Genomic DNA, 17835 nt, shown 5'->3' with positions numbered 1-17835 from the left:
CAGAGCCGAGGAGTGACTCTCAGCTCGGGGTTGCCTTGAACTGGTCGCAGGCTTGGTCAGCTCGGAGCGCGGCCGGAGGCCAGGGTGACAGGAGTCACTGGGCGCTGTTCTCTGAGGGCGCACTGAGGAGTGGGGTCCCGGGCTCTTGGCTCCTCCGGGACGGAGACCGGGAGGCCGCCATCTTTATTCCCGTCCTCCGGAACTCTACGGAAAGCGCTCAGGGAACAAAAGCTCCCGAAAGCAAACCCGAGCGGATTGATCAGCGCAGCCCCAGGTAAGGGCGGTGCAACTCCGCCTGGGGCAAAGACGCTTGAGAATCACTACAACAGGCCCCTCCCCCAGAAGATCAACGGGAAACCCAGCCAGGACCAAGTTCACCTACCAAGGAGAGCGGCGGAATTCCAGAGAAGAAAGCAAAGCACGGAACTCATGGCTTTCTCCCCATGATTTTTTAGCCTTGCAGTTAATTTATTTTTTTTTTCTTTTTCAATTATTTTTCTTTTTCTCTTCTTCTGCTAAATTTTTTTTAGCTTTTACCGTTTTCTTTTTTTAACATTTTTTAAATAGTTTATCTAATATATATATATTTTTTTTCCTCTTTTTATATTTTTTCTTTACCAGCTTTCTTTTTTTTAATAGTTTCTTTTTTTTTTCTTCTTTCTTTCTGAACCCCGTTTTATCCCCTTTCTCCCCCCTCACAATTCGGGATCTCTTCTGATTTGGCTAAAGCATATTTTCTTGGGGTTGTTGCCACCCTTTTAGTATTTTACTTGCTCCTTCATAAACTCTTATCTGGACAAAATGACAAGGCGGAAAAATTCACAACAAAAAAAAGAACAAGAGGCAGTACCAAAGGCTAGGGACCTAATCAATACAGACATTGGTAATATGTCAGATATAGAGTTCAGAATGACGATTCTCAAGGTTCTAGCCGGGCTTGAAAAAGGCATGGAAGATATTAAAGCAACCCTCTCGGGAGATATAAAAGCCCTTTCTGGAGAAATAAAAGAACTAAAATCTAACCAAGTTGAAATAAAAAAAGCTATTAATGAGGTGCAATCAAAAATGGAGGCTCTCACTGCTAGGATAAATGAGGCAGAAGAAAGAATTAGCGATATAGAAGACCAAATGACAGAGAATAAAGAAGCTGAGCAAAAGAGGGACAAACAGCTACTGGACCACGAGGGGAGAATTCGAGAGATAAGTGACACCATAAGACGAAACAACATTAGAATAATTGGGATTCCAGAAGAAGAGGAAACAGAGAGGGGAGCAGAAGGTATATTGGAGAGAATTATTGGAGAGAATTTCCCCAATATGGCAAAGGGAACAAGCATCAAAATCCAGGAGGTTCAGAGAACCCCCCTCAAAATCAATAAGAATAGGTCCACACCCCGTCACCTAATAGTAAAATTGACAAGTCTTAGTGACAAAGAGAAGATCCTGAAAGCAGCCCGGGAAAAGAAGTCTGTAACATACAATGGTAAAAATATTAGATTGGCAGCAGACTTATCCACAGAGACCTGGCAGGCCAGAAAGAGCTGGCATGATATATTCAGAGTACTAAATGAGAAAAACATGCAGCCAAGAATACTATATCCAGCTAGGCTATCATTGAAAATAGAAGGAGAGATTAAAAGCTTCCAGGACAAACAAAAGCTGAAAGAATTTGCAAATACCAAACCAGCTCTACAGGAAATATTGAAAGGGGTCCTCTAAGCAAAGAGAGACCCTAAAAGTAGTAGATCAGAAACAGAGACAATATACAATAACAGTCACCTTACAGGCAATACAATGGCACTAAATTCATATCTCTCAGTACTTACCCTGAATGTTAATGGGCTAAATGCCCCAATCAAAAGACACAGGGTATCAGGATGGATAAAAAAACAAAACCCATCTATATGTTGCCTACAAGAAACTCATCTTAAACCCGAAGACACCTCCAGGTTTAAAGTGAGGGGGTGGAAAAGAATTTACCATGCTAATGGACATCAGAAGAAAGCAGGAGTGGCAATCCTTATATCAGATCAATTAGATTTTAAGCCAAAGACTATAATAAGAGATGAGGAAGGACACTCTATCATACTCAAAGGAACTGTCCAACAAGAAGATCTAACAATTTTAAATATCTATGCCCCTAACGTGGGAGCAGCCAACTATATAAACCAATTAATAACAAAATCAAAGAAACACATCGACAAGAATACAATCATAGTAGGGGATTTTAACACTCCCCTCACTGAAATGGACAGATCATCCAAGCAAAAGATCAACAAGGAAATCAAGGCCTTAAATGACACACTGGACCAGATGGACATCACAGATATATTCAGAACATTTCATCCCAAAGCAACAGAATACACATTCTTCTCTAGTGCACATGGAACATTCTCCAGAATAGATCACATTCTTGGTCCTAAATCAAGTCTCAACCGGTATCAAAAGATTGGGATCATTCCCTGCATATTTTCAGACCACAATGCTCTAAAGCTAGAACTCAATCACAAGAGGAAATTTGGAAAGAACCCAAATACATGGAGACTAAACAGCATCCTTCTAAAGAATGAATGGGTCAACCAGGAAATTAAAGAAGAATTGAAAAAATTCATGGAAACAAATGATAATGAAAACACAACAGTTCAGAATCTGTGGGACACAACAAAGGCAGTCCTGAGAGGAAAATATATAGCGGTACAAGCCTTTCTCAAGAAACAAGAGAGGTCTCAGGTACACAACCTAATCCTACACCTAAAGGAGCTGGAGAAAGAACAAGAAAGAAACCCTAAACCCAGCAGAAGAGAAATCATAAAGATTAGAGCAGAAATCAATGAAATAGAAACCAAAAAAACAATAGAACAAATCAACGAAACTAGGAGCTGGTTCTTTGAAAGAATTAATAAGATTGATAAACCCCTGGCCAGACTTATCAAAAAGAAAAGAGAGAGGACCCAAATAAATAAAATCATGAATGAAAGAGGAGAAATCACAACGAACACCAAAGAAATACAGACAATTATAAGAACATACTATGAGCAACTCTACGCCAACAAATTTGACAATCTGGAAGAAATGGATGCATTCCTAGAGACATATAAACTACCACAACTGAACCAGGAAGAAATAGAAAGCCTGAACAGACCCATAACCAGTAAGGAGATTGAAACAGTCATCAAAAATCTCCAAACAAACAAAAGCCCAGGGCCAGACGGCTTCCCGGGGGAATTCTACCAAACATTTAAAGAAGAACTAATACCTATTCTCCTGAAACTGTTCCAAAAAATAGAAATAGAAGGAAAACTTCCAAACTCATTTTATGAGGCCAGCATCACCTTGATCCCAAAACCAGACAAGGATCCCAACAAAAAAGAGAACTACAGACCAATATCCTTGATGAACACAGATGCAAAAATTCTCGCCAAAATACTAGCCAATAGGATTCAACAGTACGTTAAAAGGATTATTCACCACGACCAAGTGGGATTTATTCCAGGGCTGCAAGGCTGGTTCAACATCTGCAAATCAATCAATGTGATACAACACATTAATAAAAGAAAGAACAAGAACCATATGATACTCTCCATAGATGCTGAAAAAGCATTTGACAAAGTACAGCATCCCTTCCTGATCAAAACTCTTCAAAGTGTAGGGATAGACGGCACATACCTCAATATTATCAAAGCCATCTATGAAAAACCCACCGCAAATATCATTCTCAATGGAGAAAAACTGAAAGCTTTTCCGCTAAGGTCAGGAACACGGCAGGGATGTCCGTTATCACCACTGCTATTCAACATAGTACTAGAAGTCCTAGCCTCAGCAATCAGACAACAAAAGGAAATTAAAGGCATCCAAATCGGCAAAGAAGAAGTCAAACTATCACTCTTTGCAGATGATATGATACTCTATGTGGAAAACCCAAAAGACTCCACTCCAAAACTGCTAGAACTTGTACAGGAATTCAGTAAAGTGTCAGGATATAAAATCAATGCACAGAAATCAGTTGCATTTCTCTACACCAACAACAAGACAGAAGAAAGAGAAATTAAGGAGTCCATCCCATTTACAATTGCACCCAAAACTATCAGATACCTAGGAATAAACCTAACCAAAGAGACTAAGAATCTATACTCAGAAAACTATAAAGTACTCATGAAAGAAATTGAGGAAGACACAAAGAAATGGAAAAATGTTCCATGCTCCTGGATTGGAAGAATAAATATTGTGAAAATGTCTATGCTACCTAAAGCAATCTACACATTTAATGCAATTCCTATCAAAGTAACATCCATTTTTTTCAAAGAAATGGAACAAATAATCCTAAAATTTATATGGAACCAGAAAAGACCTCGAATAGCCAAAGGAATATTGAAAAAGAAAGCCAAAGTTGGTGGCATCACAATTCCGGACTTCAAGCTCTATTACAAAGCTGTCATCATCAAGACAGCATGGTACTGGCACAAAAACAGACACATAGATCAATGGAACAGAATAGAGAGCCCAGAAATGGACCCTCAACTCTATGGTCAACTCATCTTCGACAAAGCAGGAAAGAATGTCCAATGGAAAAAAGACAGCCTCTTCAATAAATGGTGTTGGGAAAATTGGACAGCCACATGCAGAAAAATGAAATTGGATCATTTCCTTACACCACACACGAAAATAGACTCAAAATGGATGAAGGATCTCAATGTGAGAAAGGAATCCATCAAAATCCTCGAGGAGAACACAAGCAGCAACCTCTTCGACATCAGCCGCAGCAACATCTTCCTAGGAACATCACCAAAGGCAAGGGAAGCAAGGGCAAAAATGAACTTTTGGGATTTTATCAAGATCAAAAGCTTTTGCACAGCAAAGGAAACAGTTAACAAAACCAAAAGACAACTGACAGAATGGGAGAAGATATTTGCAAATGACATATCAGATAAAGGGCTAGTGTCCAAAATCTATAAAGAACTTAGCAAACTCAACACCCAAAGAACAAATAATCCAATCAAGAAATGGGCAGAGGACATGAACAGACATTTCTGCAAAGAAGACATCCAGATGGCCAACAGACACATGAAAAAGTGCTCCATATCACTCGGCAACAGGGAAATACAAATCAAAACCACCATGAGATATCACCTCACACCAGTCAGAATGGCTAAAATTAACAAGTCAGGAAATGACAGATGCTGGCGAGGATGCGGAGAAAGGGGAACCCTCCTACACTGTTGGTGGGAATGCAAGCTGGTGCAACCACTCTGGAAAACAGCATGGAGGTTCCTCAAAATGTTGAAAATAGAACTACCCTATGACCCAGCAATTGCACTGCTGGGTATTTACCCTAAAGATACAAACATAGTGATCCGAAGGGGCACATGCACCCGAATGTTTATAGCAGCAATGTCTACAATAGCCAAACTATGGAAAGAACCTAGATGTCCATCTACAGACGAATGGATAAAGAAGATGTGGTATATATACACAATGGAATACTATGCAGCCATCAAAAGAAATGAAATCTTGCCATATGCGATGACGTGGATGGAACTAGAGGGTATCATGCTTAGCGAAATAAGTCAATCGGAGAAAGACAACTATCATATGATCTCCCTGATATGAGGGAGAGGAGATGCAACATGGGGGGTTGAGGGGGTAGGAGAAGAGTAAATGAAACAAGATGGGATTGGGAGGGAGACAAACCATAAGTGACTCTTAATCTCACAAAACAAACTGAGGGTTGATGGGGGGAGGGGGTTGGGAGAGGGGGTGTGGTTATGGATATTGGGGAGGGTATGTGCTATGGTGAGTGTTGTGAAGTGTGTAAACCTGGTGATTCGCAGACCTGTACCCCTGGGGATAAAAATATATGTTTATAAAGCTGTAAAAAAAAAAAAAAAAAAAAAAAAAGAAAAAAAAAAAGAAAGAAAGAAAGGATGAATACCCAAGTTTTGTAGCAACATGGAGGGGACTGGAAGAGATTATGCTGAGTGAAATAAGTCAAGCAGAGAGAGTCAATTATCATATGGTTTCACTTATTTGTGGAGCATAACAAATAGCATGGAGGACAAGGGGAGATGGAGAGGAGAAGGGAGTTGAGGGAAATTGGAAGGGGAGGTGAACCATGAGAGACTATGGACTCTGAAAAACGATCTGAGAATTTTGAAGGGGTGGGGGGTGGGAGGTTGGGGGCACCAGGTGGTGGGTATTGTAGAGGGCACGGATTGCATGGAGCACTGGGTGTGGTGCAAAAATAATGAATACTGTTATGCTGAAAAAAAAATAAAAAAATTTAATAAAAAAAAATATCCAACTAGGATTGTGGATTTATCTATTTCTTCCTTTACTTCTCTCAACTTTTGTTTCATTTATTTTGAGGCTTTGATATTGGGAGCTACTTATGTGTTTTTCAAGGAATTGGAAGATGTCAGCAGGATGATGGAGGAGTGCTTGTAATAAGATATGTTTGCCTATGATCCTAAATAGACTTTGTGACCATTTCAATAAGGAAAAGAAAGATGCTATGTGCAAAAGTTGACCGCACTTTAGTGAAGGGACTGGTTGGTTTTTATATTGATTTGTTTGTTTTAATTAGGCATTTATCTCCCAAAGACATAAACTCTAAAGGCCTCAACAAGGAACTAAGATAATATCCAGAACCTGTAGCATGAACATGCTTCTAGGAAGCTGATAGACAGCAACTAATTCTTTCTCACCTTATTAGAGAGTATAACCTTGGGGTTTCATGTAAATATAATCAAATCAGAAAGGTGGGAGGGACATTAATCAAAACTCCTGAGGTTCCTCCTTACACCACACAGAAAGATAGACTCAAAATGGATGAAAGACATCAATGTGAGACAGGAATCCATCAAAATCCTTGAGAACACAGACAGCAACCTCTTCGACCTCAGCCGCAGCAACTTCTTCCTAGACACATTGCCAAAGGCAAGGGAAACAAAGGCAAAAATGAACTGTTGGGACTTTATCAAAATAAAAAGCTTTTGCACAGCAAAGGAAACAGTCAACAAAACCAAAGACAAATGACAGAATGGGAGAAGATATTTGCAAATGTCCTATCAGATAAAGGGCTAGTATCCAAAATCTATTAAGAACTTATCAAACTTAACACCCAAAGAACAAAGAATCCAATTAAGAAATGGGCAGAAGACATGAACATACATTTCTGCAAAGAAGACATACAAATGGCCAACAGACACATGAAAAAGTGCTCAACATCACTCAGAATCAGGGAAATACAAATCAAAACCTCAGTGAGATACCACCTCACACCAGTCAGAATGGCTAAAATTAACAAGCCAGGAAACAACAGATGTTGGCGAGGATGTGGAGAAAAGAATCCTCCTGCACTGTTGGTGGGAATGCAAGCTGGTGCAGCCACTCTGGAAAACGGTATGGAGGATCCTCAAAAAGTTGAAAATAGAGCTACGCTATGACCCAGCAGTTGCACTAGTGGATATTCATCCCAAAAGATACAAATGTAGTGATCCGAAGGGGCACGTGCACCCAAATGTTTATAGCAGCAATGTCCATAATAGCCAAACTATGGAAAGAACCTAGATGTCCATCGATGGATAAATAGATAAAGAAGATGTATATATATATAATGGAATACTATGCAGCCATCAAAAATTGAAATCTTGCCATTTGCAATGACCTGGATGGAACTAGAAGATATTATGTATGCTAAGTGAAATAAGTCAATCAGAGAAAGACAATTATCATCTGATCTCACTCATATGTGGAATCTGAAAAACAAGGCAGAGGATCATAGGGGAAGAGAGAAAAAATGAAACAAGATGAAACCAGAGAGGGAGACAAACCGTAAGAGACTCTTAATCTCAGGAAACAAACTGAGGGTTGTTAGAGTGGAGGGGCATGAAAGGGATGAGGTGGCTGGGTGATGGACACTAGGGAGGGTATGTGCTATGGTGAGTGCTGTAAATTGTGTAAGACTGATGATTCACAGACCTGTATCCCCAAAACAAATAATACATTATATGTTAATAATAAAAAATAATAATAATTAAAAAAACCTAAAAAAACCCTGCTGAGGCTCCAGGTATTCTTCCAAAAGAGCCATATGAGGAATGGCTGATGAACATTTATGGGGATTTCCTGGGAGTGCAGAACCCTGTGCTTGCCCCTGAGAGAGACCGAAAAAGAAAGGAATTCAGACACTGCCCTTAAAGAGTTTATACTCAGGCTGAGTCATCTAAAACCACTAAGAGAAAAATTTTAGAGGAGGATAATGGAAAAGAGTTTTCAACTTGTGCATGGCACTTTAAAGTTAATATATATATATATATATATATATATATATATATATATATATAAAAGTAGACACACACACACACAGGAATATTACTTAGTCATAAAAAAGAATGAAATCTTGCTATTTGCAACAACATGGATGGATCTAGAAGGTATCGTGCTAAGTGAAATAATTAAGTCAGAGAAAGACAAACACCATATGATTTCATTTATATGTGGAATTTAAGAAACAAAACAAACAGAAAAAGAGACAAAAAGACCGCCTCTTAAAAGACAGAGAACAAATGGATGATTGCCAAAGGGGAGGTGGGTGGGGTTTGGGTAAAACACTTATCTTGATGAGGACTGAGAAATATATAGCATTCCTGAATCTTTATATATTGCATACTTGAAACTGATATGATACACTGTTGATTATATTTGAAATAAATAAATAAAAATAAATAAAATTTACTATAGACTTCTGTATATATTGGTGTCCTATACCGCTCTTAACTACTCTGAGTAATAAGTAGTACAGATATTGTTACTCCAGATGTGCAAAAAGGCTTAAGGTGAGCCCATGAGCCCACCTTGGCTCTATTAGGAGCATTACAAATCTATGCTCTGTTGTCTAGTTGTCTCTACCCTAAAGCTAGAGAGAGAGCCAGTTCTGGGTCCCAGGCAGTGTAGGAATGAAGCCTGAGCACACTCCTATTTTGGCTGGAGCGTACTGGTTAAGAGCCCAGGCTGGAAGCCAGACTGTCTGGGTTTCCATCCTACCTCTGCACCAACCAGCTGTGGGATCTTGGCAAGTAACTTAACATTTCTGTTTCCATTACCTCTCAAATCATAGATTAACCAATTCCAGATAGACTGAAATCAAATCTATGGAATCATCTGTGATGATGATCTCTGTATCTCAAAGGTTTTTCCAAGGGGTGAGCTTGGATTTGTAAAGTGCTTAGAAGAGAATTTTTAAAATACATTTCCCAATATCCTTGTTATATTAAAATAGGAAGGCAAAGACATTCAGTCTTTCAAATGATTGTTTATTGTGTGAGTCAGATAACCATGTCAGGTATTGGTTTTACCATCTGAAGCTCAACCATCACTTGGTTTCAAAATTGTAGAAGCACCTAGGATGTTCTACAACATTTATTAGTTCTTTGTTAGTTTAGTTAGTTCCTGCAACTATGTATTTAGTGCTTACTATGTCTCAAATACAGACCAAGCCCATGACATATAGGATATTCTTTAACATTTACAACATATCTTCAAAGACTCCAACTTTGATGGAATCTAAGAGTGAATTAGCCATCACTATCCCTGCTTCTGGGTCCCCTCAAAACAGGGACTGCTCCCTCCACTCCCTAAATCTAGCTTCTTGGCCAGACTAATTGGGTCAGCCTGCCAATTGGTGCCTCTGGAAATACTGGATACTCCGATCTTTCATCTGTCTGGATTGAAAAGGCAGTTTCAAGCCATGTAGGTGCAATAAGGTATAGGAAGTAGAAACAGAGGATTTGCAATCAAAGAACAGACCTGAAGTCCTGAGTCAACCCTTTACTATCTATGTGACCTTGAGAAAATTCTTTACCATTTAGTCATCCATCCTTTCATTCATTTAACAAGTATATATGAACAGCTGTGTAATTCTAAGCTCTGTTCTAGGCACTGGGGACAAAGTAAAGAATAAAACAAACAAACAAATGACATCTGCCCACATGGGCCTCACACTCCGGTGGCTTTGTGACTCCATTTTTTTTTTCATTTTAAATGAGGAAAGACAGTAAAACATTTATAGCATTGTTATGAGATGAACTAGGATAATGTAGGGAATGTGCTTAGTTAGCATAGTGCCCTGGAACATATTTAAAAAATAACAGTGTCAGGAAAAATGTGAAAACCTTCCCGAATTTGATATTTTTCAGACATCTCTTGATTGACACAACAGTATAGGAGAGGTGCCTGTCAGAATAGTAGTGATTTCTAGAATATCTGGTATGAAGGTTGCTCTTCCTTGGTCTCTTTTCCAAAGACAACTCCCTGACCAAAAGATGAAAATAGACCTAAGAGCACTTTTTCCCCCAGGGAAGACCTTTTATTATAGCAATATAAAAATATTGATGATAGTGTATAGAATAAATTGGAAGAAATTTCATTTATATCTTTAATCAAGGAAACCGTGTAATTGGCTGTTTAATTGTCTGCCCTTCATTATTCATCTCAATTCTTCAGATAGATATTCTAGGCAAGACTGAAGGCCAGCATTTCTTCTTTAAGCTTATTCTAAATGTAAATATATTGCTTTGAATCTGATCCTGCACATAATAGTAATAGAGGAATTAAGTGAATAAAGAAGTTGAGATGGAACGAAATTCTCATCAGTTCAGAACAGAAACTATACTTTAAAAAGATAGAAACAATATATATTTGTAAATGTGTGCTCTGCCTTCTCTCCTGTTAGAGTGGATAGACATTACCTCCAGCCTGTAGAAGAGCAGCCCTTAGATCTGGTTCCATCCCTGGTACTGGAACCAGTGCCTTAGTCTCTCTGTCCCTACTACACTATAAACTTAGAGGCAGGGACTTTGTTTTACATTTTTGTATTTTTTTTTTTTTTATGTCATTGGGCCTGGCACACAGTTGGTTTTCATTACGTGTTTGCTGAATTGAATTGAAAAGGAATTGACTTCCTCTCAAATCATAACTAACAGATTATTGACAGGCTAAAATCAAATTTCTCTAATTCCGTCATCTTGTGGTTTTATAAAGACTTCTAAAAACATCAAAATAATGATGACAAAGTCATTTTAAAACACTTTGAATGGAATTCAGCTAAAGTCATTTGAAGACTTAGGTTTAAATCTTTTTAATAAACAAATAGCCATCTCAAAACAACAAATTTATCATAGATTCCAGCGAAGAAAAATTACTACTAAAATTGGAAGTAGGAACTGCCTAACATACTCTTTTATTACCCACCATCTCTTTTTGGCTTATTTATTTATATTATTTATTTATTTACTTATTTATTTATAGCTTGGCATAATGTTAGAGAATCTGGTTATAACAAACAAGACAAACATTCTCTTCGATTTGAAGACATGAATTTTGTTGTTTTTAATAGAGTGTCAATGTATAAAGAAATTGTAGAAGCTGCTGAAATTTTTGGTTAATGATTTCAGGAATATGAGTGAACAGGATTAATAAAACAGGAAGAGTAAAAGTTTCGTCTGGGGATGGCTCGGTGACTCATTCAGTTAAGCAACCCTCTTGATTTGGGCTCAGGTCATGATCTCAAGGTCATGTGATGGAGCCCTGTGTCAAGTTTTGCACTGGGCATGGAACCTACTTAAGATTCTCTCTCTCTTCTTCTGCCCTTCCCTCTACCTCTCTTTAAAAAAAAAAACTAGGGGGTGCCTGGGTGGCTCAGTAGGTTAAAGCCTCTGCCTTCGGCTCGGGTCATGATCCCAGGGTCCTGGGATCGAGCCCCATGTCGGGCTCTCTGCTCAGCAGGGTGCCTGCTTCCTCCTCTCTCTCTCACTCTCTCTCTCTCTGCCTGCCTCTCTGCCTACTTGTGATCTCTGTCTGTCAATTAAATAAATAAAATCTTTAAAAAAAATTAGTCTGGAAAACTTAGGAGCAAGGGTATGGGATAAAGAATTGAGAGATAGCAGTATTTATTGAGCACCTACTAGAGCTAGCCACCACCTAGGTCCTGTGGACACAGAGGTGAACCCTGCTGTTGTGAAGCTAACATTTAAGCTAGCGGAGCAGTCATTCAAAGAGGTTCTAATAATGTTGAACCTCAAAAAGAAGGGTCTCTACCCCTTAGCTTCCTGGATGGTCACAGACCCTTTCTACCTACAAGCGCCACAGATTCAGAGAGATTAGGAGGGGAAAAACAGAGTCAGTCCCAAAACTGAGGCTGTTAAATAACCTTCCCTGTGGCATGGAGTGCCTACTTGTCCTCACATTTATACAAGCAAGAGAGAGGACTTAAGTAACCATTCCATCGATGGAAAGGTATGTCCTAACGTGACGTGTCTACTTATACCCAGACTGGCTGACAGGTCCCCTGCTAAAATTGTAAAATAAATAATTACAGTAATACCAGATAAAAGAAAACAAATACTTCCTGTGTCGCTAGACATCTCCATAACCCATCTATCTCAAAAGGATTAGAGGGAAAATTTAAGAAGATAACGTGTCTTGCATGATGTTGGGTACAAAATCAGTATTAGACACACACACTTCCTCCCTCAGCCCCTGTGAGAAGTTTTCTGCCGCTGCCTCTGAGAAAGAATACAAATCAGGCTCCTAATTCAGCACAAGCTGTCGGCCCCGCCTCCTGCACATCTGGTTCATACAGCATGTGAATCCCTCTTTAATCAACAACTCAGAATAATGGCATTTCCGACCCTCATCAGAGAATTCAACCAGGAATTGATGGCAATGCAGCTCCTGCCAAACGCTTGCGGGGGACAGCAGATATTTGAGGGAAACTGTGCAATGGATACATTATGTCCATGCACTCTTCTAAGCTTTTTCTTAGAATTAAGAAAACATCAGAACACTTCTCTGGACGACATTATTGTAGTTCTTTATAAAATCCTGAACTAAAATGTGCTGCTCCTTTTTTAACCCACTTTTTAGATAATTTACATTAAAAATATCTGCCTAGCATGAGAGTAGCCCACAGTAGGTCCTTCGCAAGCATTCGAATATTCAAAGGATGAATCTGTTTGAACAGAGCCCCCTCCAACCCTTCACTATAGCCCAAAGTGAAAATAACATCTGTTAGGATTTCCTCTTTATTCCTTTTCTTTCCAGGGAACAGCTCTCCATCCTTCACATCTTGGCTGGATATCACCTCCTTTCTGCTGCCTGCCCCCCTTCCCAGGCAGGGCTCTCAGTTCTTCCTGCCCTGCTCCGCCTCTGTGATAGCCCCAGTCTTAGGCTTCTGCCATTGTTTGCACTGTTTTTTCCTCACTGGACTGTGAACCACTTCAGGACACAACTATGCCTTTTTCATCTCTGTTCCCACAGTGTATGGCACAGGGCCTGGTCCACAGCAGGTTAATAAATGTCGGAATATCAAAAGAATAAATAAAGCGGTTCAGTGTCCCTTATACAAATGCCAACTGGACATTTTTTTCCTTGAATTCAGTGCCAGGAAAACTTGATGTTTTCAATGCATTTTTATTGAGTTCCTACTTTATTCAAAACACTTTGCTGATGTAACGGAGATCTCTGTTGTCCCTACTGTGAAGGAGTCCTACATCAGGTGAGGGGGGTTAGACATATCTATAGGCATATTTAAGGCAATCTGGGTTCAGTGTTCTAATAACAGTATAGGGAAAATGCTTCAGGGGGCCCTGGGGGTGGAAGAGATTAATTCCAAAATGAAGATAAAGGAAGCATGTTGCTTAACGTTGACTTTGGCCAGAATTTTAAACAGATATAGGGATGGGAAACGCCTTCACCTGTTTGTGACTCTGAGGTCTCTGAAAGCATGAACTGTATTTTCATCTTTGTATCCACGAATGCCTAGTACGGACCTGGCATATGGTAAACTTTTAAAAAAATGCTTGTTGGAACACAGAGCTTATGAGTCTAGGGGTAGATGAAAGACTGGAAAGGATGGTTGAAACCAAACTGGGAAGGACACAGTTCTGTTTGTTGTGACTAGCCATAGAACGTTTTTGAGTTGGGGAGGGATGCAATCAGATGAGAGTATCTGTGAAGGATGAATTAGAGGGGAAGGAGACTGGAGACCAGGATAGCAACTAGAGGATATTTAAAAGGCACAGGTGAGAATCTATGAGGATGTGAATAAAGCAGTGGAAGCAGAAGGGGCAAGGACGGATGAGGATCTCCTGGTTTTTCGTTTTTTGTAAAATTTGTCTATTTTAATGTTTTTTTTTTGTTGTTTTCTTATTGTTTTTTTTTAAACAGTAGAATAAATAGCTCTCTCTATGATGGCTGACATGCACATAAAACTACTTGGTAGTATTCAGAAGCATGACAGTCATGGCAGTGTCCCTGATTGGTGTACAGTCTTCAACAATCGTAAGAAGTTACTGCTTTGACAGCAGTTTCACACAAGTAAGACTGCATTTAGGCATCCATCAATTTCAGGATGGCTGGTGACCTGGCATGCTTTCCCCAAGTAAACTTGCCTCCTGTCACGACACCCAACTCACTCACATTCACCTCAATGGCTGGACCTTTAGTAGTAACACCAAAGCTGCACATAGTGGGAATGAGGGATTCTCCCTGACACGAAATATTGGCGGGGAAATGATGGCTTGCAGTTCAGGAGTTGTTGTGGGCCTTTTAGAAGTGTAAGTCCATTGGCCTAATGAATCATTTGTAATTAGGTGGTTTTTAAAAATTTTTAATTTAAATTTTTAATTAAGTTTTAATTTAATTAAATTTTAATTTAATCAGGTGGTTTTAATTTAATTTCAATTCCAATAAAGCTCAATTAGTAACCATCCTCTTCCACGCTTTCTTCTTTCTCTTTCCTGTTCAAATAACTTGGAACACCTGTGTTTCTCCCTGGGCATGAGCTCTTGGCAGACGTACTTCCCATTTCCCACTATCTCTTTTCATGTTTGTTGATCATATTGGAAAACACTTTACCACAGACTGTCCCTCTCTCCCCAGCAGATACACGGGTACTGCTCCTTGTGGGATCTTTTCATCATTCTTTTGTTTGGGGTTTCTCTCTTCATGTATCTTGATAATCTTTTTCATTTGTGTTTTCTCAGCATGGTGATGTTGATGGGAGAGCTTAGCTTTTTGATCATCTTTTTTGCCTTTCTTGAATATTCATGAGCTTCTCTGACCTTCTTTCTTTACCTTTTTCTCATGGTAATCCAAATAATATCCCTAACATTTATGGTGTAACTGAATATATTCATTTTGTGGCATGGGGATGGCCCCCAGGTTCAGCTGTTGGACCGTGAAGGAGCTCTCAATTTTCGGGTGTCAGAGACCCAGGAGCTGACGCCACATAACCTGCAACAGGAAAGGGCAGGATCTTCTGGTTTCAAATTGACATTTCTGTTTATTTTATTTAAAAAAAAAGTCACCGAAGCACTAAGAAGGACTAGAATAAAATAAGCATTCCATCACTGGTATAACTAGGAAAACATGCATAATCCCAAGCCACAATATATAAATAAAACAAAAACTATGTGGGATGTTGGGAATTGATTTAACAGAGCAGAGAAAGCTTAAAACAAATAGACTTAAGTGTCTGTGGATGGCTTTATTAGTCAGAAGCCACCCTATTGACTCTGAAGAACCCAGGAGAGATGAAAATCCCAGAGGTACCAGGTGCAAGGAAGGTAGATGTGTGTTATAATTGAATAGGGGAATATGTTGAACGTCTGTAAAAGGATCAGTTAGAGCTCTAGGATCCAACTCTGCCCAGCCAGATGACTACCCCTCTCTCACTCTGGTGGGAGAGAAGAGATTTATTCTTGAGAGCAATTGAACCAGAAGGCCTCTGAGTTCAGAGACATCAAGCTTGGCAGAGGGCTTGGGGCAAGTGGCCAACTGAAAAGATAGGAAATACATGAAAGGTTGCACATTGAATACTGAGGCCCTCAGTCACCTTCCCCTATCCCAGAATACCAGCTGCCACACCCTCATGAGAGGAGAGTGGATTGACCTTCTCTGGAGAATCTCAATGGCCCCTGCCAGAGGGGTTAGGGACACACACACACACACACACACACACACACACACACACACACATATCTCCCCAAGGAAAAACATCCAGTCCATAGCTTGAACTCCAGTAGTCATCAAGCTCGTCCAATCACAGAAGACTTCCAATCAGTCTTCCAATCATTTTAGCCTTAAAAATGAACCTAAGGGGAGTGAGTGAGTGGCTTAGTCTGTTAAGCATCTGACTCTTGATTTCAGCTCAGGTCATGATTTCAGGGTCATGAGATTGAGCCCCACATCGGGCTCTGTGCCCAGAGTGGAGTCTGCTTGAGATTCTTCCTCTTCTTCTGCCCCTCCCCCTGCACACTCTCTCTCAAATAAATAAACAAGTCTTTAAAAAAAAAAGAACAGAAGGAAAATGGTCTATATTTTTAAGAAAGGCCTACAACATAAAAAGCAGAAAGAAAAGAAAAAAAAAACCAGGAGAAGGAAACTAATTTTAAAGAAAGCAATAATTAGCATCCTCAGAGAAACAAGGATGCTATAAAAAAGGTACAATAAGAGAATAAGAAAAAGCTCTTGCAAATTAGCAATATAACTAAAATTAAAAATTCAAAAGAAGAATTGGAGGATTAAGTTGGAGAACTCCCACTGAAAGTAGAACACAAAGATATGAATAATAATATGGAAAAGATAAGGAAATTGGAAGATTTTACCTCTGACAGCAAACCAATAGAGGTTGTAGAAATATGGAACCAAGAAAATGGATAAAACAAAGAAATAATTTGATGAGATTTTGGAAAACCAAAGTGCCAAGGAATCTAGATTAAAAGTCTAAAAAGTGTTCCTCCCAAAACAAACCTTTTAAAAGGCTGTACTATGAGTCCCTGGGTGGCTCAGTAGGTTAAGCCTCTGCCTTCAGCTCAGATCATGATCCCAGGTTCATGGGATCGAGTCCTGCATTGGGATCTCTGCTCGGTGGGGAGCCTGCTTCCCACTCCCCCTCTGCCTGCCTCTCTGCCTACTTATGGTCTCTCTCTCTCTCTCTGTGTCAAATAAATAAATAAATTCTTTAAAATTTTTTAAAAAGGTTGCACCAAGACACATCCTCATGGAATTTCAGTACACCAAGGATAAAGAATTAATGGAAAAATGTTCCAGACAAAAAAACAGGTTTCATACAAAAATTTAGTCATTAGCAGCTAGCTACCCTGGAAGCTAAAAGAGAGGGGGAGAACTACATTCAGTACTATGAAGAAAAATTATTTTCACTCTAGGAATATACAGTTGAACTGTCATGATGTTCATGAATAAAGATATTTTAGAATTAGAAAAATCTCAACAAACCTAACTCTGCTGTAGCATGTCTAAAGAAGTTGCTAGACAATATGCTCTATGAAACAAAGAGGACGCATGAGGTCTAAGAAAGGAAAGAAGTGAAGGGAATCCCAGGTTACTGGTCAAGGTGGGGGGTCTCAGAATAAGAGGTGTGTAGCTGACCTGGACAGTAAACATAGAACAGGAAGACTTAAGACACCAGGAGACAATATTCTTAGGAGGGTGCAGGGAAGAGAAGTGGAGGGATACGAATGGTAGCAAACTGAATTAAAGAAGTTGTTGGAGGAAATGGGGACATTAAGCCAGTCATTGATACATAAAATGCTGAGAAAATGGGAAAGAAAAAAAAAAAAAGAAAGCAGCTATTAACCATGTGAAAAACTAAAGTTGAACAAGGAAATGGGGAAAAAAAAAAAGAAGACAACTATTAACCACTTGAGAAAACAATGTTGAACAAGGAAGAGCCATTATAATAGTACACTACTTGATGCAGCAATAAACACTTTTATGTGGTTCTAATAAGGTAGATATTGAATACTGATTGAAATT

At 39.3% G+C, this 17835-nt stretch overlaps 1 protein-coding gene and 1 pseudogene across 1 annotated transcript in view; one reads left to right on the top strand and one right to left on the bottom strand.

The window, feature by feature from the left end:
• The window catches only part of LOC125097345 (uncharacterized), a 44586-nt gene that overhangs the window by 8095 nt on the left and 18656 nt on the right, over window positions 1–17835 (top strand). The gene's annotated exons all lie outside the window — the stretch shown is intronic.
• LOC125098824 (ribosome biogenesis protein NSA2 homolog) lies at window positions 14366–15204 on the bottom strand (annotated as a pseudogene).

This window comes from Lutra lutra, chromosome 4 (genome assembly GCF_902655055.1).
Source record: "Lutra lutra chromosome 4, mLutLut1.2, whole genome shotgun sequence".
Lineage (NCBI taxonomy): Eukaryota > Metazoa > Chordata > Mammalia > Carnivora > Mustelidae > Lutra > Lutra lutra.
This window is presented reverse-complemented; position numbering and strand designations above follow the sequence as displayed.